The 22,768-nt window shown below is 43.9% G+C and overlaps 1 protein-coding gene and 1 non-coding gene across 7 annotated transcripts in view; both read right to left on the reverse strand.

The window, feature by feature from the left end:
• DAPK2 (death associated protein kinase 2) overlaps positions 1-22,768 on the reverse strand; it is a 124,732-nt gene that overhangs the window by 64,696 nt on the left and 37,268 nt on the right. The window lies entirely within an intron of this gene.
• LOC112676220 (U6 spliceosomal RNA) lies at positions 8,595-8,699 on the reverse strand. Its single transcript, XR_003146390.1, has one exon. It is a non-coding gene; the product is annotated as a U6 spliceosomal RNA (small nuclear RNA).

Genomic DNA, 22,768 nt, shown 5'->3' on the forward strand with positions numbered 1-22,768 from the left:
GAATGACACCATAAGTACTGTTTTGGAAATTGTTTTTTTGCTCCACTTAACAATATATCCACTTCACATTTTCCTAAATAATTAGACATTCTTTTACTGCCTGATTTTAAATGGCTACATAATATCCCATCGTACAAATAAACCATGGTTTTATTTTATTTTATTTTTAAAGATTTTATTTATTTATTCACAACAGACACAGAGAGAGAGAGAGGCAGAGACACAGGCAGAGGGAGAAGCAGACTCCATGCAGGGAGCCCAATGTGGGACTCGATCCTGGGTCTCCAGGATCAGGCCCTGGGCCAAAGGCAGCGCCAAACCCCTGGGCCACCAGGGCTGCCCTAAACCATGGTTTTAAAAGAAAATTCTTAATTTTGACATTTTGACATTTTACTTTGACATCACCTCCAATTTTTTTTTAAAGATTTTATTTATTTATTCATGGGAGACACAGAGAGAGAGAGAGAGAGAGAGAGGTGAAGACACAGGCAGAGGGAGAAGCAGGCTCTATGCAGGGAGCCTGATATGGGACTCGATCCTGGGTCTCCAGGATCACGCCCTGGCCCAAAGGCGGCGCTAAACCGCTGAGCCACTGGGGCTGCCCCACCCCCAATTTTTAATATAATTAATAACGCTGTTAGAAATAACTATATATATATTTATTTATATATCTTTGTATACACGCCCTATGATTCTCTTTCCATTTATTTATTTATTTATTTATTTATTTATTTATTTATTTATTTATTTTTTATTCTCTTTCCTTAAGATAAAGTCCAGAAAATGGAATCCTTAGCCAAAGGGTATATATATTTCTTAAGGTTTTTTATGCTGACAAATTATCCTCCAGAGAGACTGTCCTATTAATACTCCTAACTGCCATAAATATTGTCAGCCCCTATATTCCCTACTCTATATGCATCTTGCCAAATACTGGCTCATTACTTTTTTCAGCTTTACTATTTTGATATTCAAAAGATGATATCTCATTATTGTTTTAACTTGAATTAAATTAATTAACTTGTAAAAAAGAGGTAATTGACTTGTCATAGATTATTAGTGAGAATGAACAACTTTTCCTATGTTTATGGGTGATTTGAACTGCATACTCATATCTGCTTTGCTAATTTTTCTATCGGGGTGTTTGCCTTTTTGTTAGTATTTATGACAGCTCTTTATATATTTGTAATATTATCTATTTGTCACATATGTGCAAATATTTTACCCACCTGATTGTATTGTCTACAAAGGAGCTTCGGGTCCTCTTAGTAGCAGATGGTGTTAACCAGTTTTTCCCCTTTATCTCTCTCTACTCCTTCTTGTCGCTTCAATCACCCAGATGCTGTGCTTGAAGCACAGTGAGGGAGGTAACTTGTGGCTTGGGGTGAAACTCTTGACTTGGTTGGTCACCTAGGCACTCAAATCAGGTTATATACCTTCAAACTTACTGCATAGGCCCAGGAGAACCACCGCCATTTCTCATCCTCCACACCTGCTCCCTTCCTCAAAGTAACCTCACTTTTCCTCCTGGTGATGTCCCTCCTCCTGGTTGATAGCAGGAAGGGATGGCATCTGAGGGTGCGCAAGTCCTGCTGCAGAGGGGGCCTGGTGACCCCTGAAGGGGCTGCAGCTGCATGGGGTGATCAGCTCAACAGACCCTTGAGGGATGAAAAACATCTCTCTTGCCCCTGGATTATCCATTATATTGTTTAGTGTCCTTTGTAACAGGATACACATGATGGTTTTCTTTCAGAAATCAGCACCACGAAGAAGTCTGTCTACCCTGAAAAACTGATACTCTTCCTCATTTCAGAAAATGAAAATGACATAATCTATCTTATTTCTTTTTTGTTATCTTGGTGGTCAGTAGCAACTATGATGGCCTAGATCCTGGGTATATTTTCTTCCTCCTTCCTTCATGCCAGTGGTTCTCAAACTTTGGGGTATTTTGGAATCATCTGGGGGAACTTCATTAAAATAGATGCCCACTCATGTTCTCTCTGTCTCAGAATAAGTTAACAATATCTTTTTAAAAATGGAGTGCCTGGATGGCATAGTCAGTTGAGTGCCCAACTCTTGGTTCTGGGTCAGGTCATGATCTCCTAGGTTATGAGAATTGAGCCCCATGTGGGTCTCTGTGCTCAGCATGGAGCCTGCCTGGGATTCCCTCTCTCTCCTTCTGTCTCTGCTCCTCCCCCTGTTCGCTCTCTCTCTCTCTAAAAATACATACATAAGATCTTTAAAATGCAGATTCCAGGCCTTGCCACCTATTTGATAAATCATACTCTTTGGAGGGCACGTGGCTTTTGATCTTCTACTTTTATTTTCCAATTCTATGTGCTTCTTATTCTATGTTGTCTCCAATCCTCAACACACATAAATAGGAAGAACTAACTATAAGTGGTTCTGTGTTCCCATCACCGTAGCACAGAGAAAGACAGCTGCGGAGCACACCTGCAAAGACAGAACTCGGCCTATTTCACAGACGGCTGAAGAAGCCTCCAAACCATAAAAGATCCAAGACAGAACCACCCAAATACTCACTTGATCCCAAAAGGTGATTGATCTCAGAGCAGAAGGCATTTCCCATAGAATTAAAATGATGACACCCCATCCCCCTCCCCAGCTCACAGGTGGCCCATCCCTTCATCCCCACCCTCAGAGGGATTTGACTTCAGATCCACACCCAGTCTCCCACAAGCCTGGAGGTGGGGTGGGTGGAAGGGAACAGGTCCAAGTCTTCTTGGATTCAGATTCCTGTCCAAAGCCTCCTCCCATCCCTCCCCTGCTCCCAGAAGCCAGAAACTCTGTTGGGCAAGTGGCTCAGAGTTGCAGCTTTGCCACCTCCTCTCTCATCACCACCCCCAATTAGAAGCTACCAGGCATTCTTGGGGCTGCCACTCCCCAATTCCTCTAACTCTGCTGCTCTAAGTCATTACAGGATTTGCCACTGCCTGGCATGTTGCCTTTGAGCCTAATTGTCAGAATGCAGGAAGGGTATGTGTCACATCCAATGTGATTTATTTTTTCCTCTGTCTACCCAAATTGCAATCTAGAATAGACCCAGCCCATGGCCTCTTTGCTCTAGAAACCCACTCACAGGGCCTTCCTCACTAGCTGCCTCAGTGTGTCCCTGTCCTTGCACACATGACCCATGTAAGAGTCACAGAAGGGTAGAAATTAACCAGCCGCACTCTGAGGGCATAGGGAGCTCTGATCTGGGAAGGACCCTAGGATAACCCAGTCCAGTTCCATTACTAGCTGGCTCTGGTAACTTGAGTGAGTTTCTTAACTTTTCTTTGCCTCTGTTTCTTCATCAGTAAGATGAGGATGACAACCACCTCATAGGCTGTGATAGGATTTAAATGTATTGACAGATCTAAGGGCTCAGAACAGAATGTGCCATATGATAAACACTTGTAAGTATGATCTTAGTTCTAGCTCTCTGGGCTTCAGTTTCCATGCCTGTAAAATGGAAATAATACACTTAAACTTGCAGGAATGTTAGGGAATTTTAATTAGAGAAATACAAGGACACTTAGCACAGAGCCTGGCATATCCTCCCTGCTCAGTGAATGGTTTCTAAATGTGAAAGATAAATAAATGAGACAATGAATATCCTGATTCAGAGGAGATGTTTTCACCCAAGGTTGCAGGCTGCTCTTTCCTTCTCCTCAATATCTCAGAAAATCACTTCTACCCTTAGACAAACAGGCCAAGAGAGCAGTCACCGGCTCCCACATGGGCCCCACATGGGCCCCAGACTGGCCGGACAGGCACATTCTTGCCTTATCTTGAGAGCTGGCAGGTTCCAGCTTTCCCTTCAGAGCTGAATGAGAAGCTGAGCCACATCTCGACAGATCAAGGCTCAGGACAGCCAGGGGACAGACTATCTCCCTTGGATCTCCTGCCACTATACCATTTCCTGCAGGTCAAGGACTCTGCAGGATCCCCTGCCAGACACTGGGTCTGGCTGGTGAGCTTCATTTACACACAGAAAAGGGTCCCCAGATAATCAGAGCTCTTTACCTGGGTCTCTGGGTCTCTTTTGGGTGGGCCCACTCCCAGGGCCAGACCCTGGGAAATTGCCAGAAAGCACAGGTAGGAGGGCTGAGATTGTCAGGACCAGGGCGACAGATGCCCTGTGTATACAACTCAGCATTCATCACAATTCTTACTGCCCTGAGCTATTCTGATTGTCTACTTGCCTGAATCCCACAGCCATGCCTTCCTCCCATCCTGCAGAGCTAAAAACTCCTATAAGGCAGGGACAGTGCTGTCTTGTTCACTATTGTGCTTTTGGCATTTATCAGGGCTCAGGGCCTGTGAGTTGTATAAATGAGTCTTGAGTGCAGCCACTGGAGACACAAAGATGAACAAATGAAGTTCCTCATTCATATATGAATCACCAAGGATTTGAAGAAGGTACGTTTGCCAATGTCTTCTCTGAACTAAACATTCTGCGTGTTTTCTTTCTCACGCTCTCTGAAGGCAGCACCGTTCTGTGGAACTTCACTTTACCTCTAGGACACCTAAGCTCACACAGGGTACACAGTAGGTGCCTCTTTGACACAGACTAAACTCAGCTCAGAAGCACCACATGTATACTCCGCTGGCCACCCGCCCAGTCCCTCTCTGTTTTGCAAGGAACTTTCTCATGATCCCAGTGGAGAGGAAGATGCAAAGTTATTTGGTCAAAGTTCCCCTTCCTTTCCAGCTGAGGAATTATCTGACCAGGCTGGGATTGAGAGTGAGAATGGTCCACAGGCCAGGTGTGAGAGCCAAGTCTGTCCAGGGCACAGCCAGGGGAGTGGGAGGGACAGTCCTGCTCCCACAGCTGCCAACAGCTGCTTGTCACGGAACTGTAGGGTAAAACCACAGGGGAGAGGAAGGACCCCTCTGACAGTTGAGGAAACACTCAGGGCTTGCCCAAGGTCACAGAGCAATTCACAGCTGGGCAGCCTGAGATCCCAGGTCTCTCAGCACCTGTTCTGTGTCTTTCTTCTTTCTTTCCTTCTTTCTTTCTTTCTTTCTTTCTTTCTTTCTTTCTTTCTTTCTTTCTTTCTTTCTTTCTTTCTTCCTTCCTTCCTTCCTTCCTTCCTTCCTTCCTTTCTTTCTTTCTTTCTTTCTTTCTTTCTTTCCTTCTCTCTTTTTCTTTTCTTTCTCTTAAGATTTTATTTATTCATGAGAGACACAGAGAGAAAGGCATAGACACAGGCAGAGGGAGAAGCAGGCTCCCTATCCCAGGACCCCGGGATCACAACCTGAGCCAATGGCAGATACTCAACCACTGAGGCACCCAGGCGCCCCTATTCCATGTCTTTCTAGGATGGCAAGGATTTCCAAACTTTTTCTGGTAGCAGAGCTCTTTCTCTTTTCACTTTTTCTTTCTTAAATTTTTAGCAAAGTAATGCCCATGACCGTGGCTAAATAAAAATGAAATTGCACAGAAGGCGGTAGAGTGGAATCACACACAGAGGAAAGCCCCTAAGTCTGCACCAGAAGACTCAGTGTGAAACCACTATAACAAATGTCCCCTTACATCACAGCCTCCTGCTTTTACTTGGTGCCTGCTATGGAGGCAGAGGAAACCTTGCTCCCTGCACAGACACCCCCGCAACCAGGTCTACCTGCATTTTATCCCCACAGCTCCTGCCATACCCAGACTCCTGAGGTATCACCATCTGTAACAAAAGAGACCTCTACAAAGCACCAGGCTTTCCTGTGGCTCGGGCTCTGATGAGACAGCAGTAGGGAGGAACCCACCTGTGTCACAGCTCGTAACAACATAAATAACTAACAGCTACTTAGATTAGCGTCATGCAGGCCTAAATTAGTTGAATCCGATTACTTTCCTACCAATTGGCATAATTCAGCTATGCTGCAGAAGAGAAAGGAAATTTTGATGCAAAAGGAGAAGGGATAAGTTGGAAGTGGGGAGCACTGAGGCACCTAGGAGAAAGCAGAGAAAGATGGGCCCTGCAGCGGAGGTCTTTGGGGGTGCTAGAGGTCAGCATGAGGGCACCCAGAGTTGGAAACTGGGACGAGAAAGTGATAAAATGTGTCAGAAGGATGCAAAAAGAAAGGGTGGGAGCACCTCAATTGCTTATTCCTCAGCCGTTCCCTTTTGCAAAACACTTGAAGTCAACATTCTTCAGCCACCTCCAGTACTGACAAAGAAAAGAGTTCTGGTCTGCACCGGATTCAGCTGTGCTGCCCACTGGATGCTGAAGGCAGGAACTGGCTCATTCTGCTCTCTCTAGATCACTGTCCAGCCATGAGGAAATGCAGCTTGTCACCTAGATAGGACGGTTACCATACATGATGGTGCAATCTCCTTCCTTCCTCCTCCTTCCCCTAAGCTCTCACAATGTGCTTTTCTTCCTCCAAAATGCAGAGCAAAGGGGTGCCTGGGTGGTTCTGTCTTTTAAGCATCTGCCTTCGGCTCCAGTCATGATCCCCAGAATCCTGGGAACAAGTCCCACATCAGGCTCCTGGCTCAGCAGGGACTCTGCTTCTCCCAATTCCCTCTGCCTGCCGCTCTCCCTGCTTGTGCTTGCTCTCTCTCTCTCTGTCAAATGAATAAATAAATCTAAAAAAAAAAAAAAACTAAAATGCAGAGCAAAGACACAGTCCAGGAAGATAACAGCCTCTTTCAGATGAGGATGGGAAGGAAGTAGGGGCAAAGAATTCCAATCACAGCTCCCACCACGATCTTCCTGGAAATCTCCCTCCCAGGGCCCTGGGCTGCACTTCCTCTCCTTTCCTCACCACTGAACATTGCACCCCCAAGAAGATCATTCCTCAAAGTGATATATTTGCACCAGTGGCATTGACTTCACCTGGGGAGTGGTTAGTAAAGCAGAATTTCAGACCCCATGCTAGCACTACTGAATCAGAATCTGCATGTTACCGTGACCCCCATGTGAGTCATGTACATATTAAAGTTTGAGAAGCACTTTGTTAAAAAAACTTATATCAAGCCCCCAATCTACTACTTAATAGAACTCTGAGTATCCAAAAATTCACTCCACATTCTCTTTGGTTCTGGCACTTCTTGCTGGAAATCTGGACCTATGAGACTGTTTACATACTTTGGTAAAGGACAGAATAATGAGCAAACACATATTAATAAATATCTGTTGAACGATTCCTCTCTTGAATAATAATAATAATAATAATAATAATAATAATAATAATAATAATTGACTCTTACAAGGTAGCATTATGATTTACAAAGTGGTTTTATAAAAAAACAAAACAAAACAAAAAACAAAGTGGTTTTATGTGAGCTCTCTTATTTCATATTTACCAAATCCCTAGGAAGCCCTTGGGGACAGGTATTTTTACCAATTCCCATTACAGAGGAGGAGCCAAGCATGGGGGTCTTGAAGAGAATGGCATAAACAGCCTTAAAGGTGGCACCTTGGAGCCACAGCTGGTGGAAATGTAGCAGCTCAACACGGATTAACCATTCATAGAGTTTGGAGGAAAGGGTGACCTGATTCTAAAAAATGTTTTAGTAACAAAGTTCATCAGAAATTCCTTCCTTATTTGGGTGTTCTTGTTGGGAACATGAATCAGCTTTACCTGCCTTAGTAATGAATAAGATTCTATATATGTGCTTTGATCAAATATGGCTTTGAAGATTAACAGATCTTGAAATGTCTTCAAGTGCTCCTCTTATCAAGTCTTCCATAGCATCTATTATGGCAATTTGCATGTAACTGTCAATAAATATTTTTGAATGAATGAATGAACTGATAGATGGATGTGGCAAATTTGTCAGAACATATCTTTTCATCTGTCATTGGAGAGGGCTGTAAACTGAGCTATGGGTGTGAGAAACTGGGGCCTTACCCCTAAAATATAAACTAGATTCCTGATACCATCTTGTTTTCTTTTGATCTGCCTATTTAAAGGGTCACACATATACACATGCACACAATTCCATTTGGCAGAGGATTATAGTTAACTGAAGTTTCATAGAATGAGACCATAATGTGTCTGATTGTCTCATATGGTTTGCAATCTGGCACAGAAGGCAATTCCCAGGAAAGAATTTCAGGACTATTTTCAGAATTGACAGCATCCTTGGAAGGTTCTCCAGTTTATTTAAAAACAACAACAACTGATCACTCATTATTTTGTAGTTATATCTTGCTCTATTTTACGAAGACTTTTTACTCGTTTTTAAAAATGAGAGCTACCATTTATTTCTTGTTATATTCTAGGCACCATTTTAGAATGTATTAACTCACTTGGTCCTCTTAGTGATCTGATAAGAGAGGTATCCTGATTGCCCCATTTACAGATGAGGCTCCTGGAGCTCAGAGAGGGTGAGTAATTTTCCCCAATCACACAGCTAGGAAGGGGCAAAGCTGGAATCTAAACCCAAAAGAACTGGCTCCAGAGCCTTACTCCTGACCTTGCTTGGCTCATCTAGAGTTGATGGGAAATTGGTAAAAAACAGACTCAGCAGCCTGGGGAGAGACAATGAGAAAGGAGGTCAGGATTCAGATCACTTTGACAGCCAAGCAGGACCGAGTTTGATCCATCCTTGAACATCACCAGAATGTGTTGGGAACTTGGCCATGAGAGAGCAATCAATTCAAGTTTCGTGTCATCCTTGCGCAGGGGCCATGCTAATCTTCTCTGTATCGTTCCAATTTTAGTATATGTGCTGCTGAAGCGAGCACTCAATTCAAGTTTCTACAATCAATCCAAGTTTCTACAATCAAGTTCTTTTTTTTTTTAAGATTATTTATTCATGAGAGACACAGGCAGAGACATTGGCAGAGGGAGAAGCAGGCTCCCTGTGAGGAGCCTGATGTGGGACCCAATCCCAGAACCCCAGGATCATGACCTGAGCCCAAGGCAGACACTCAACCACTAAGCCACCTACGCATCTCACCAATCAAGTTCTGACTGAAACAAAAATCACCAACTGACCCCTGAACCCGAATGTTCCTTTCTACCTCAGTCACAAGTAATTGTAGACTTTTAGGATAGGCCTGCAGAGGCAGAGCACCCATCCTCAGAACCTACAGCCACTTGTCTACAGATGCGATAGGTGATCCCAGGACTCAGGTGGCCTGGGATCTGGTACCAGCTTCCTCGAGAGAGCTGTCATACTTGGGTAAGTCATAAAGTCTCTCAGCCTCTTCCTACTCTTCTATAAAATGAGGGTACTCCCTGCCTATGGAAGGCTGCTGTGAGGCCCACCCATGACAATGGAAGTGAGCACACTTTGTAAACTGCAGAAGGTCACACAAACACATGGACAAGCTTCATGGGTCTCATGCACAGACACAGTGGGCAGCTACTGGTAAGATCTGGGGGGCCTCTGACCCCATACCACGTTTCTTTAAAGTAGTATTCCTTATAGTACTGGAGCTTTTTAACAGAGAATCATCAAGCTAATGAAACTGGCAACAGAGAGAGAGAGAGAGAGAGAGAGAGAGTGTGTGTGTGTGTGTGTGTGTGTGTGTGTGTGTTGCTGGAGGTGGGGGGGTAGGGTTGTGGGCAAATCCTTTATCAACTCATTCAAAGCAGGAATGAGTAGGAATGGGCCCTAGGCTGGGAGGCTGAAGAGGGCAGGGGCGGGATGCAGGGAGGTGAGGAGGGGAGGAACTGACCTTGGGAGCAAGGACAGGGCCTGCCTGCTTTGGCTCTTCTCTGCTCCCTGCAGGCCACATATCCAGATCCCATCCCTCTTCAGTGACTGAAAAAGTCAGAACCCAGAAGGCCAACACAGCCTAGGGTGTGAAACTGACCTATATTCATGGGAAGATTTAGTGACCGTGCTTCATCATAGCCAGTCCCATTGCTGGCAGAGACCTAGACACATGCTGTAGACTGCAAGATAAGGTCCTTACGGGGTATCTAATGCTTCCAGCATCACCGGGATTCTTGTTTCTTTACTTATCCCTAATAAAGTTCAACAACCCAGGTTTAATCTGCCACGTGATGGAGAGTAAATCAGTCACCCTATCTGGACCTTAGTTGCCTCATTTTGGGGGAAATATTTTTATTTATTTATTTATTCATGAGAGACAGAGAGAGAGAGAGAGAGAGGCAGAGACATAGGCAGAGGGAGAGGCAGGCTCTCTGCAGGGAGCCCGAAATGGGACTCGATCCTGGGGCCCCAAGATCATACCCTGAGCCAAAGGGAGATGCTCAACCGCTGAGCCACTCAGGCATCCCTTAGTTGCCTCATTTTTTAAAAAAAAGATTTACTTGTTGGGGTGCCTGAGTGGCTCAGTCAGTTAAGGATCTGCTTTCATCTCAGGGTCCTGGGATCGAGCCTTGAGTCAGATTCCTCTGCTCATGCTCTCTCTCTTGCTCTACTCACTCTCTCCTCAAATAAATAAACAAAATCATTTAAAAAAAAAAGATTGATTGATTAATTTGAGAGGGAGAGTAAGAAAGAATAAGCACAGGTGGGAGGGGCAGAGGGAGAGAGAGACAATTTTGAACAGACTCCCTGCTGAGCACAGAGCCCGAGGTGGGGCTTGATCCCATGACCCTGAGATCATGACCTAAGCCAAAATTAAGAGTCAGATGATTAACTGACTGAACCACCCAGATGTCCCTAGTTGCCTCATTTTAAATGAGATGACTGATGTAATCCAGTCTTCAAACTTCTTAACTAGAAAAGCCCAACATGTAAAACAAATGAAAAGAGAAATGCAGGGATGGAGAAGCCACATGCTCAATCCCCATTCCCCTTTCTCCTGTGTTGGCCCCCAGAGCGGGGGCTGTGGCTCCAAGGAACACAGCTTGAATATCACGAGGTCAGATGGACTCTATGTTCCCGTCTATCTCTAGCTGATGGGACTCCATGGTTCATTCTGGGAGCTGGTGATGAATGTCAAGGTGAACTGGGAGCCAAAGTGATTCTTACAGCCAAGTCCAGCAACCAGGCTACACGGGAAATTGGCCAAGCTTGGAGTTGGGGGGGATTCACAAAGTTAAGCAGACACAGCTTGCAGCTGCCCATGGAGAATTCATCCCTTGACTGAATTCGTTTGCCATATTTAAGATGAGGTTATTAAATCTTCCTTACAGAAGAACTCCAAATATATATATATATATAAAATTATACCCCCCTCTCCATGAGGCAGAGCTGAGTTCCTCTCCCCTTGAGTGTGGGCCAGACTCAGTGACTCACTAATAGAGCATGGAAAGGGAAAAACAGTAACCTTCCAGTGAAGAAACCTGGTTGACACCTTAGTCAAGTCATCAAAATTAACATCACCAGTAATGAGTCATGTTGATGTCAGCTACCCCCTCCTAGCAGGGAATGAGAAGGGTACTTCACCTTGGTGGTATTCTTGCCCCAAGTTCAGAATCTCATGAGGAAAACATCAGACGAACCGAAACAGAGGGACGTTCTACAAATACCTGATCAGGACTCCTCAAACTCCTCAAGATCGTGAAAAACAAAGAAAGACAGAAATAGTCACAGACCAGAGTTCCTTTGTCCCCTGTATTTCCTGCACATTAGTACTTGGACCTAGAGGTTTGCTCAGATTCAGGTTTGAATTTCTGACAAAACTCTATAGGTGATTCCGTGCCTAAGGAGACATGACAACTAAATACAAGGTGGTATCCTAGATGAGATCCTGGAATGGAAAAAAGGACATTAATGTCAAGACTGGTGAGAGCCAGAGAGAGTCTGGAGTATAGTTAACAGTAATGTACTAATGCTGGTTTCTTAGTTCTGAAAAATATGGGTATGTAAGATGTCATTAGAATTAGATGGACTTGGGTAAGGGGTATCCAGGAACTCTGTGTGCTTATCTTTGTAACTTTTCTGTAAATCTCAAATAATCCTGCACATCTGAAAAATTCCAAAATAATAGTATCTACCTTACAGAGTTGTGATGATCAAATGGATACAAAGAGCAAAGAACAGCATCCAATGCACAGTAGATTTTCTATAGATATTAATTACTCTTATTATTACTACTACTTTGTGCCAACCCAGAAAATAGAAAATCATCCTATTCTATTTCATGTTCTATTGTACTGGAGTTCATATGGTCCGCAAATATTTCAGTGATGCTTGTGACACCGAGACTTGGTACATGTCTTCTGAATAAGGTTTCTGAATCAACTTGGAGGTCACGCAGTCCCATAAAAGTTTTTGTCCAATCTCATTAAAAACAATTTTTTTCAACTTCCACAATTATCAGTTCCTAGCCTTCTCATTTCGTCTGCCTACTGACTCCCCACTCTGCTCGATTATCTTAAAGCAAATCCCAGACATAATAGTATGTCATCTGTAAATATTTAAGGATGTGTGTCTCAAAGGTAAGAGCTCCTTTTTAAAAACTATAGCCACAGTACCTATCATACTTCTAAAAATAAAAATAATTCCTTAATATCAATACCCTGTTGGTGCCAATATTTCCCCTATGGTGTCATAAAGGTTTTTCACAGTTTGTTTCATTGAATCAAAATCCTATTAAGGTCCCTCTGTTGTAACTGATTGAGAATGTCTCTTAAGTCTCTCTTTTTTTTTTCTTAAGTCTCTTTTAATCTACAGATCTCCTTCTCCCCTCTCTTCTCTTTTCCCTGCTTTTTTCTCTTCCCTCACTCTCTTTCTCTTTCTCTCTTTCCCTCTTTCCATCTCTCTCTTTTTCTTAAAATTCATTTGGTGAAAATACTCAGTCTTTTGCCCTGCAGTTTTCTTTTCCAGTTCTGGCTGACCCATTGTGTTGTTGAACATGTTTCTCTGTCCCCTGTATTTCCTATGGATTAGAAATTGGGTCTAGAAGTTTGATCAGATTGAAGTTTGAGTTTCTGATAGAACTCCATAGGTGCTTCATTAGGAGCATACACAGCTGTCTCTCTGTATTATTAGCAGCTTTTGATGATCAGTATCTAGAGTCATTCATTCAATGTGGGGGATGGGAGTAAAAATCATCATCACTGGGGCACCTAGGTGGCTCAGTTGGTTAAGAGTCTGACTCTTGATTTCAGCTCAGGTCAAGATCTCAGGGTTGTGAGATCGAGCCCCATGTTGGGCTCTGTGCTGGGCATGGAACCTGCTTAAGATTCTTTCTCCCTCTCCTTCGGCCCCTCCCCCCTCAAAAAAAATCATTATCATCATCCCATGACTTGCCCCATGCTGATACCTTTACTTGGAAGGGACAGCTTCTTTTAGACCAGTAGAATGTCCTGAGGGTTTGGAGCTCCTTAGCAGGATGCAGACTTTCAAAGTTGTTACTGCCCCGTTGGCATGGTGTGGAAGTGGGGGTCTCTACTGATTGGTTTGGTGGGGCCTTCCCCTCAGCTTTGATCAAAGCAATCACATGGTAGGCCCCAGGGTTTGGCACAGGCTCTGGGATGCACACAGGCTCTTTTTCATGGGCTCTCACAAATGCACTGGGCATGGGCAGAACTGCCTCCTGCATCAGCCAAGACACAACCCAAGACATAACTCTAAAAGCCACACCCTCCCTTTCAGCAGCCACAAGTTGTTTTTTGACCTAACATTCTTGGCTTCAGGGCCAAAATAGTGACGACTTCTCTTTCTTTCCTTTGCAACATTAATTCCTTCTATTCTATAACTCCTTTCAGGTGAGGGTTTCAAGAGCTTTCAAAAACACTCTCTTACCTAATCCTCCCAGCACTTAAGTGAGTAGGGAAGGTGACTAGCAGAGAGCTCCACTCCCCAGGCAGGGAAACTGAGCCCAAAGAGCTCAGCTGGACTACTTGCTCTCCTGCTCTGGCCTAAGGCCTATGCTTCAGATCTTGCCTATACGAAGACAAAGACTGTCTTGTAAGTCCTAATACCTTCCCCTGGGGAATCTTCCTACCTGTGATATTGGAGGAGCTAAGAAGCTCTCAGCAAGACAGGTTCCAGTCAGCTTGTAGCAAATTATCCTGCCTAGATTTTCCACAAAAGCAGCAATTTTAAGCATTCTGTTCTACTCTCAGGCTGTGTGTGATGCCATGTGTTTTGATCAGGGATTTAGTAAACAGTCACCATACATATTGGAAACAAGAACAGAAACATTATCCTCCCTTGACCCAAATCCCAGCTGCCAGTCCAGAAATACCACATGCAGCTCAGGAAAGATGTGCAGGTGCTGGAGAAGACATAGAAAAGGATGTCCAAAACAGCCCAGGAGGTGGGAGGACAGCCATGTACCCTCCCAAGATGGGAATGGGCTTGTACCAATCTGCCTAGAGTCCCTCATGCTTGAGGCCAACAGCCAACACTGGGAGACAGATGGCCAAGGTGGAGGCGGGAGTGGGGAAGAAACAAGAAACTATGTTGCCCACAAAGGAGGGAAAGTGAACACAAGGACTGGATCCAGGAGTAGAACCAGACCCATCCCACATAAATCTCTGCAACATGGGCAAAACCAACCTGCCCAGCATTGCTCTGCCTATGCCATCTCCTGGCACCCCAACAAGAGGGCTTCAGCACCAACCAACACCAAATGGTTCCAGCCCACCATACCGGTCCACCTGGCTCCCCCATGCCAGCCCTGACTCCTCTGGTACCATAGCAACACCTACCACCAAGGTCTATACCAACCTGAATCAGACACATATAGCTTTTGCCAGTTTACCAAAAAAGGCCAGAGTCAGAGAATCAGCTCTTAGCATCAGAGGCCACAGGCTTCAGGGTGACCGATCAGAAGCAGGAGACACTAAAGTAACTTCTCTCCTCATATTATGTTCTGGTTTATATGATACATATTGGCTCCTGACACTCCCCAGCTAAGGATGTACAGAAGGGTCTTATGTCAGGACCCTCAAGAAACAAACTCCCCACAAATTGCCAAAGCAGACAGAGCCAAACAAGGAAAGTTGTCTGAGATCTCCCAGTGCACAATAAAACTTGGCAAACCTCATAGAACCATGGAAATAAAGGGAACTTCTCACCATCACCCTCACTTCCTAGATGGGACAACAGAGACCCAGCAAAGGGAATGGCCCTGCCCAAGTTCCCTGTTCTCCCAGGCAGCAACAAATCCAGGACCAGACAGGTCTCCTGACGGGCAGCCCAGTTCTCTCTCCTCTCCTCTCCAGTGTGCCTCAAGTTTCAGACAGCTTAGACCTGGCGCCTAAGGGGAAGGCCTGGCAGCTAGGGGAGGAGGAGGCCAAGTCCAGATTACATCAGTCTCACAGGGAGCCAAGCAGGAAGTGGAGACTACTCTTCCTTCCCACCCACAGGTAGCCTGGCTCCAACAAGTGGCCCAGCTCCAAGTAGCCACTGATAATGCAAGGAAAGCTCAAAGACAGGGGTGGGCCCATCCTCACTTCATCACGCTCATCATCACACAACCCTTTCTCATGTACCCCCAAATGATGGGAAGGCATAAGATCCCCTCAGCTCATAATCTAGCCAACCCAGTGCCCCCCAATTTTCCCTCTGCTCTCCTATCACGGCAACCTGTCTTCTGCTCACACCTGTCCAAGATGTCCACCTCCTCTTAGCTCCAGCCAGAGCTTTCTATCCTTGAAGAGCTAGTTGGAAGGCCCCTCCTCCAGATAGCCTTCTTTGCCTCCTGAAGTCCTCCCTCTGATCTCCCAGCCCTGAACAGTTAGTGCTAAGAAGGAAGGCAGAGGCATCCTCCTAGAAGGCATGTGCTTACTCTGCCCTGGGATTCTTCCTAACTCACTGGGACAGTTCTCTGATGGGTCTACTAATTTCTGTGGTTTAACTCTTATGTTTTTTTTTTAATAATAAATTTATTTTTTATTGGTGTTCAATTTGTCAACAAACAGAATAACACCCAGTGGTTTAACTCTTATGTTGGAAAAGTACCCAAGAGTAAGACCAAGAGACCTCCTTTCTAGCACATCAAACAGCTTGGGACACACAGCAGTGTTTGATAAATGCCATTTAGCACTACAGTGCTATCATATCAAGAATGATACAATCTAAATGACCATCAACTGACACATGGATAAGTGAAAATTTGCTATATCCATACAAAGGAATATTATTTGGCAATTAAAAGGAATGAAGTTTTTGATGCATGCTGAACATGGATGAGTCTTAAAAAACATTATGATAAGTGAAAGAAACCAGTCATAAACACCACATATTGTATGATTCCACTTATATAAAATGACCAGCATAGGCAAATCCACAGAGATAAAATTAGATTCATGGTTGTATAGGGCTAGAGGGATTGGGGGACATGGGGAATGACTGTTAACGGGTATAAGGTTTCTATTTCAGGGTGATAAAATGTTCTAAAATTGATTGTAATGATGATGTGCAAATCTGAATATACTAAAAGCCATTAAATTGTGTAACTATAAAGGGTAGGTGAATTATTTTACTTAAAGAGATTTTTTTTTAAAAAAAGAAGGAAATAAAAAAAAATAAAATAAAATAAAAAAAGAAGGAAATATAAAAATACTCACATCCTTTTACTGAGTGATGTCAACTGTGCCTAAAGAGGTATAAAACCCTTCCACGTACATCCATCCTGGGTCTCATCTCAAAATCCTGTACAGTCACTATTATCTCCCTTTTTATAGACCAGGAAGTTGAAGCTTAAAGAGATAGCTAACTAGCCACAGACCTGGAACCCAAAATCAGATGATCTGAGTCCAAGTACAGTGCCCTTTGGGAATGACCTATGGAGAGACTTCAAAAGAAGAAACAACTCCATACACAAGGAAAAGCTGGAAATAAAACATCTTCAGCTAAGGAACTGCCGTAGAGTACAGCAACATGAATGTGATAAATAGGATCACCGCGTATTATAAAAATGTTAAGTAAACATGTGCAAATGGTATGTACAGTTTGATTTCCGTTTTTGTTTTGTTTTAAATACACTTGTGTGACCAAAACATAGTAGAGAACATGGGTGCAAAAATGTGCTGGGATGATGAATAGCCAAATGAAAACTTTCCTTTAAAAATTTCCTGTGTTGTTTTAACAGTAAAAAAAGAGAGAGAGAGAGAGAGAGAGAGAGAGAGAGAGAGGGAGGGAGAGAAAGAGAGAAACTAAACACTTGAATGGACACCCCCCACCAAGCAGCACAGCAGAGCACTATAATTATCCAGTCAGGGGTGAATTCCCTGGGGAATCAGCACAGGCCACTGAGCCGCAAGGTCACCAACAGCCTTACAGGCAACAAGGGGAAAAGGCAGGACCCCGTTTGTAGTCTGCAAACATAAGATCAAAAGGGGCACAGGAGAGTCAGCCAGAATTTATTCAGTCACTACTGATCTTTCCTTCAAAATGTTCCTTGTGTCCCTCTCATGGCATTCAGCACATTTTACTGGAATTCTCTTTTTATATATTCTTCTTCCTCAGGAGACTGAAGTCCTCAGGCAGAGCCAGGAATCACTCATCCTTGTATCCACAGGCACCCGATACAGTGCTGGACACACAGTAGGTCTATGGTACATGTTTTCTGAATGGAATTGACTAATCTCTCTTCATACCTGCCACTATCTTGAGCGAGACTGTTGCACACAGATACACTTTGTGCCACCTCCTGATCAGCATTCCTGCCCACAATCCTCCACCCACACACCCTCCATGTCCATCTTCCTGAAATGCTGATATCATTTCATTCTCCTCTGCTCTACCTGTTTACCCCTTCCCATCAAGCCTGAATGCCTTGGCCAGGCCCCAGGGCCCTTTCATCACCTGGCCCCATTCGACCCACCCAATTATCCTCTAGCTTCCCAGCAGGCGCAGCCCAACACACTCATTCCCACCTCCAGGCTCCAACTAGCCCTGTTTGCCTATCCTGAGATATCTCCTACCTACTCAACTCCCACCTTTGTTTAAAATCAAGTTCCAACTCCTCCTGAGGCCTTCCTGACCATGCCCACCCCCAGGGATCCTCGCCTCTGGATGTGTCAGCTCCAAAGCTGAGTATACCTAATAATCTTTTTGTACCCCTTTCTTTCCGTGTTTGTCTTTTTCCCACTCTCAAACTAGATTAATCTTCTTAAGGGCAGGGCAGGGTTACACTTCATCAGTGTGACCCACCACACCCACTGTTAAGACAGGCGCATTGTAGAAGCGCAATACATCTGCAAACCATATTGGTGGTTACATCTCAAAATCTGCAATATAGCTGTGGTTAGTAATGAAAATAGGTTTTTTGTTTGGTTGTTTGTTTGTTTTGTTTTGTTTTCCGGGTGGTACAGAGACTGGTTCTAGGCAGCTGCACAACTGGAGCATGAGTAGGAGGATTTCTCAAAAGGGGCTTAGAAACTTAAATCTATATCATTAAAACAGCAGAGTCCTCTCTAGCTCCTGATGGTGCCCAGTAGCTTCCGCACCACCTAGAAATTTGTTAGAAATGCAAATTCTCAAGCCCTACCCCAGACCTCCTGAATCAGGAATTCTGGGAGTCAGGCCTAGCATCTGTGGTTTAACAAGCCCCCCAGGGGATTCCAACATCCACCAACGTTTGAGAACCACTAGTGCAAACACTTAAGAGGAATATCCTGGTATATCTGAAAGAGCACTTCCTCCTGTCTCTAAAAACTGTGTATGGATGTGATTTTTAGCTCCTATCTTCCTGTTTCCTATTATCTCTACTGCCACTAAAATTGAAAACTGCAGTTGGGAAAATTAGCAGAGAGTACTGAGCTATTAATAATAACTATTATTAATAGTTAGTACTAATACCCAGCCCTAGTAGTAACAGCAGTACTACTACTTGCTACTAGTACCAGCAATAACAATTATCAGCTTCTCAGTACTCTCTGCCAATTTTCCCAACTAAACGGTAGTTTCCAGGAGCAGGAGTAGAGAATAAAATTTATGAGGCACTGGGTATATGCATTCATGACCCTTCCAGGGTGACCATGTTCCCCATTTGTCTCTCAGGTGGGTTTTTTTGTTTTGTTTCCTTTTTAAAGATTTTATTTATTTATTTATTTGAGAGAGAGGGAGAGGGAGAGGAAGAGAAAATCCGAAGCAGACTCCACTCTGAGCGCAGAGCTCAATACAGGGCTCCATCCCACGACCCTGAGATCATGACCTGAGCCAAAACTAAGAGTCCAACACCTAAATGGCTGTACCACCCAGGTACCCCAGCTTCTCAGTTTTGACCAGTGATTTCTCATCATTCCCTAACTCCAGAGGACAACTGGAGACAAAGGCTACACTAGCTGCCTTCTCAATCATCTTGATTTGCAGTTTGCACTTGAATCATTCTAAGCCCCTACCAAAGGCTGTGGTCTCTACTTTGGATACCCGCCCCCACCTCTGAAAACACTGGGTCAGTCTCCTGGCATCTCCAGTTATATTCCATCCATGAAGACAAGCTTTACATGCTCTCATTCTTCAGCACCTGTCCAAGGGCAGATCACTGGGAGGCATGGGGTTGTGTGCACAGCAGCATCCCAGCTTCCTGCAATCTTGTTCATAAACTGTGGATGCTTGTCCTGACCCCATCCATCAGAAGAGGGTTCAAGAGGAGGACTGCAGTTTTGGGGAAGAATATACAAGGCATAGCATCACCTTGTAGAGGTGGCTGACTTGCTCTGTGGTCTCCTGGTCTTGGGAACAGAGCGAGAACAGATACCCAGGGCTACTTGGCAGAGGGCACCTGATCTGGGCCCTTAGGCTCAGCAAGTAATCAGGGCAAGGGAAAATATGAAGCCATAAAGTGAAAGGGTCCTCAGTAAAAATGGAGCATATTGGAGAGGAGGAAACACAGGAGGAGGGCTGGCTCAATCAGTAGCTTTGTACCCCCAGCAGTGTGACTGTGGGTAGCTAATTGCTTCCCATCTGTGAGTCTCCTTTTCCCTATACAGCTGGAAAGTGAAGATGATCTCAAAAACTCCCACAAACAGCCAAGTGTTCAGAAGAAAAATGATGTTCCAGCCTTACACTCTATGCCAGGGCTGCGGATGATGGAAACGTTCTGTAAGTGCGCTGTCCAACGTGGTAGCTCCTAGCCACACGGGCCTACTGAGCACCTGAAATGTGGCTACTATGCCTGAGGAATTTGTTTGTAATTTTATTTAATTTTAATTACTTTACATTTGAATTTAAATAGTCACACATGGCTGCTGGCTACTGCACTGTAACAGCACAGCTCTAAGTAAATTCATGAAATGCAAGTCGTTTAAAACCCTATCTCCACATAGTAAATGAAAAGTAAAAACTAACTTAATCTTCCAGTTTTAAAATGATTTAATTGATTTTTTTAAGTATTTTATTTTCAAGTAATCTCTACACCCAACTTGGGATTCGAACTCACAACCCCAAGATCAAGAGTCATGGGGTCCACTGACTAAGCCTGCCAGGTACCCCTAACATGCTTTAAAGAGCAGAGACTCAGGACCCCTTAAGAGGCCCAGGATGCAAAGCCCCTATTCCTGGGTCCTCATCCCAGCCTTGCCCCCAGCCAGCTTCGTGGGGAGCCAAGAGCCCCATCACCAACTTTAGCTCCACCTTACCTCTCTGTGCCCCAGTTCCTTCTGTAAAGTGCACACCTGTCACTCTGACTTTCCTACATAGTTGTGAGGACACACTGCAAAGTGGTACCCTAAGGAACCTTAAAAGTACTAACAAACACATTATAGTCACCACTCACACCCCACATGAATGCTGTTAATGACCTTTCTGAAGCCTCACTAAATGGCCCTTTAGCCACTCAGAGCTGGGGAGAGGATGATGATAATGTGGCCAGGAGCAAGGGCAGGTGGAGAAAGTTTCAGGCTGCCACTGATTTATCATTCAACAAAATACAGGCACACCTCAGGGATATTGCAGATTCAATTCTAAAACCACTGCAGTAAAGCAAATATCACAATAAGGCAAATCAAATGAATTTTTCAATTTCCCAATGCGTATAAAAGTTATGTTCACACCAGGGACGCCTGGGCGGCTCAGTCAGTTTAGCTTCTGCCTTTGGCTCTGGTCATTATCTCAGGGTCCTAAGATCAAGTCCTGCATCAGGCTCCCTGCTGAGGAGCCTGCTCTCTCTTTCTCTCTCTCTCTCTCTCTCTCTCTCTCTCGTTCTCACACATGCACTCTCACTCTATCAAATAAATAAATAAATAAAATCTTTTTTTAAGTTATGTTTATAATATACTGTAGTCTATTAACTATGCAATACCATTATACCTTAAAAAACAATATATAGGGGATCCCTGGGTGGCTTAGCGGTTTAGCGCCTGCCTTTGGCCTTGGGCATGATCCTGGAGTCCTGGGATCGAGTCCCACGTCAGGCTCCCTGCATGGAGCCTGCTTCTCCCTCTGCCTGTGTCTCTGCCTTTCTTGCTCTCTCTCTGTCTATCATGAATGAATAAATAAAATCTTTAAAGTATATATATATATATATATACCTCAATGAAAAATGCTTAATTGCTAAAAACTGCTAACCACCACTTGACCTTTCAGTGAGTCATAATCACTGACCACATAGATCACCATAACAAATATAATAATGAAAAAGTTTGAAATAATGCAAGAGTTACCAAAATGTGACAGAGCCACAAAATGATCAAATGGTGTTAGAAAAATGGTGCCAAAAGACTTGTTCAGTGCAGGGTTGCTACAGACCTTCAATTTGTAAAAACAAAACGTAATAAAGCAAAGCAGGATAAAATGAGGTATGCCTATATTCTATGTGGCTTAGATGCATTCAATAAATGTAATAAATCAATCTGCCAAAAATTCTGCTTTGAATTTATCTTACAATTATACCAGTACAAACATGGCACAAGAGTTTGTCTTATTTACTGCAGAATCCACAGTGCCTGAAATCATGCTTGGTAGTTAGAAGGTGAGTAAATGCTACATGCAGATACGCAGATGTACAAGGATGCTCATTGCGGTAACAATTCAAATGTCTACCAACAAGGGCACTAATTAAATTCATTATGGTCCATCTATAACAGGTGGTACAAGTAGCTGTGAAAAAGAACCTTTCTATCTCACACATACACACAGATCTGGGGAAAAGCACAAAATTTAAAAATCAAATTGCAGAACAACATTCTGATCCCATCTATATGTCCCTCTCATCCCACCTACATTCTAAAAACTACAGATTATGCATATATATGGTTGTATATGCATAGATCATTTCTGGAAGGATACATAGAAACTTAACAATGGTCACCTCTAAGGAGAGGCCAGAGAGGTTCAGGAGGATGGGGCAGGAAATATCCAATGCATTATTTGATTTTCTTTTTTATTGACTAGTTTTCTTTTATTCAACTATAAAAGTTAAACATGATCATGTTAGAAATTATATCTGGAATGTCACGTGGGCCTATATATATAACTGAGGGAATGACAAAAAAAATGTTTACATTGTAATGCAACTGGGGAAAATGGGATATAAATTGTACCTTCGGTGTGATCATACCGTGAAATAGACAAAAAAAGAACAACGTACAGATGCAAAACCCTGACACAGCCCCTGACAGTCTAGTCCCTGAAGACCTGAGGCCCCTGCCATCCTCACCCTGAGCCAATCCACAAGGTGGCAACCAAATCATTAAGGAGCCTCTCATTTCCACAGCCAGAGCACAGGAGGCAATCATAGTAACACTGCAAATGTCCTGAAAAGTGAGACCAGGTCCAGCTCCCTCACTCTGAGGGAATATGGAGGTGGAGTAAGCCTGATTTAACTCTCCCCACGGGCTGAGACTTTGTTCTTTGTTACTGAGATATTTTGGGCTGGAAGCTGCAAGCTGGAGGACCTAAAGTGAATCTGTGCAATCCTAAAAGACCAGAAACTAGCAGCTTAAATTCCACTAGGTGCCTTTGAGATTTAGTAATTAGAAAAAAAAAAAA

The sequence above is a fragment of the Canis lupus genome, chromosome 30 (assembly GCF_003254725.2).
Source record: "Canis lupus dingo isolate Sandy chromosome 30, ASM325472v2, whole genome shotgun sequence".
Classification (NCBI taxonomy): Eukaryota; Metazoa; Chordata; class Mammalia; order Carnivora; family Canidae; genus Canis; species Canis lupus.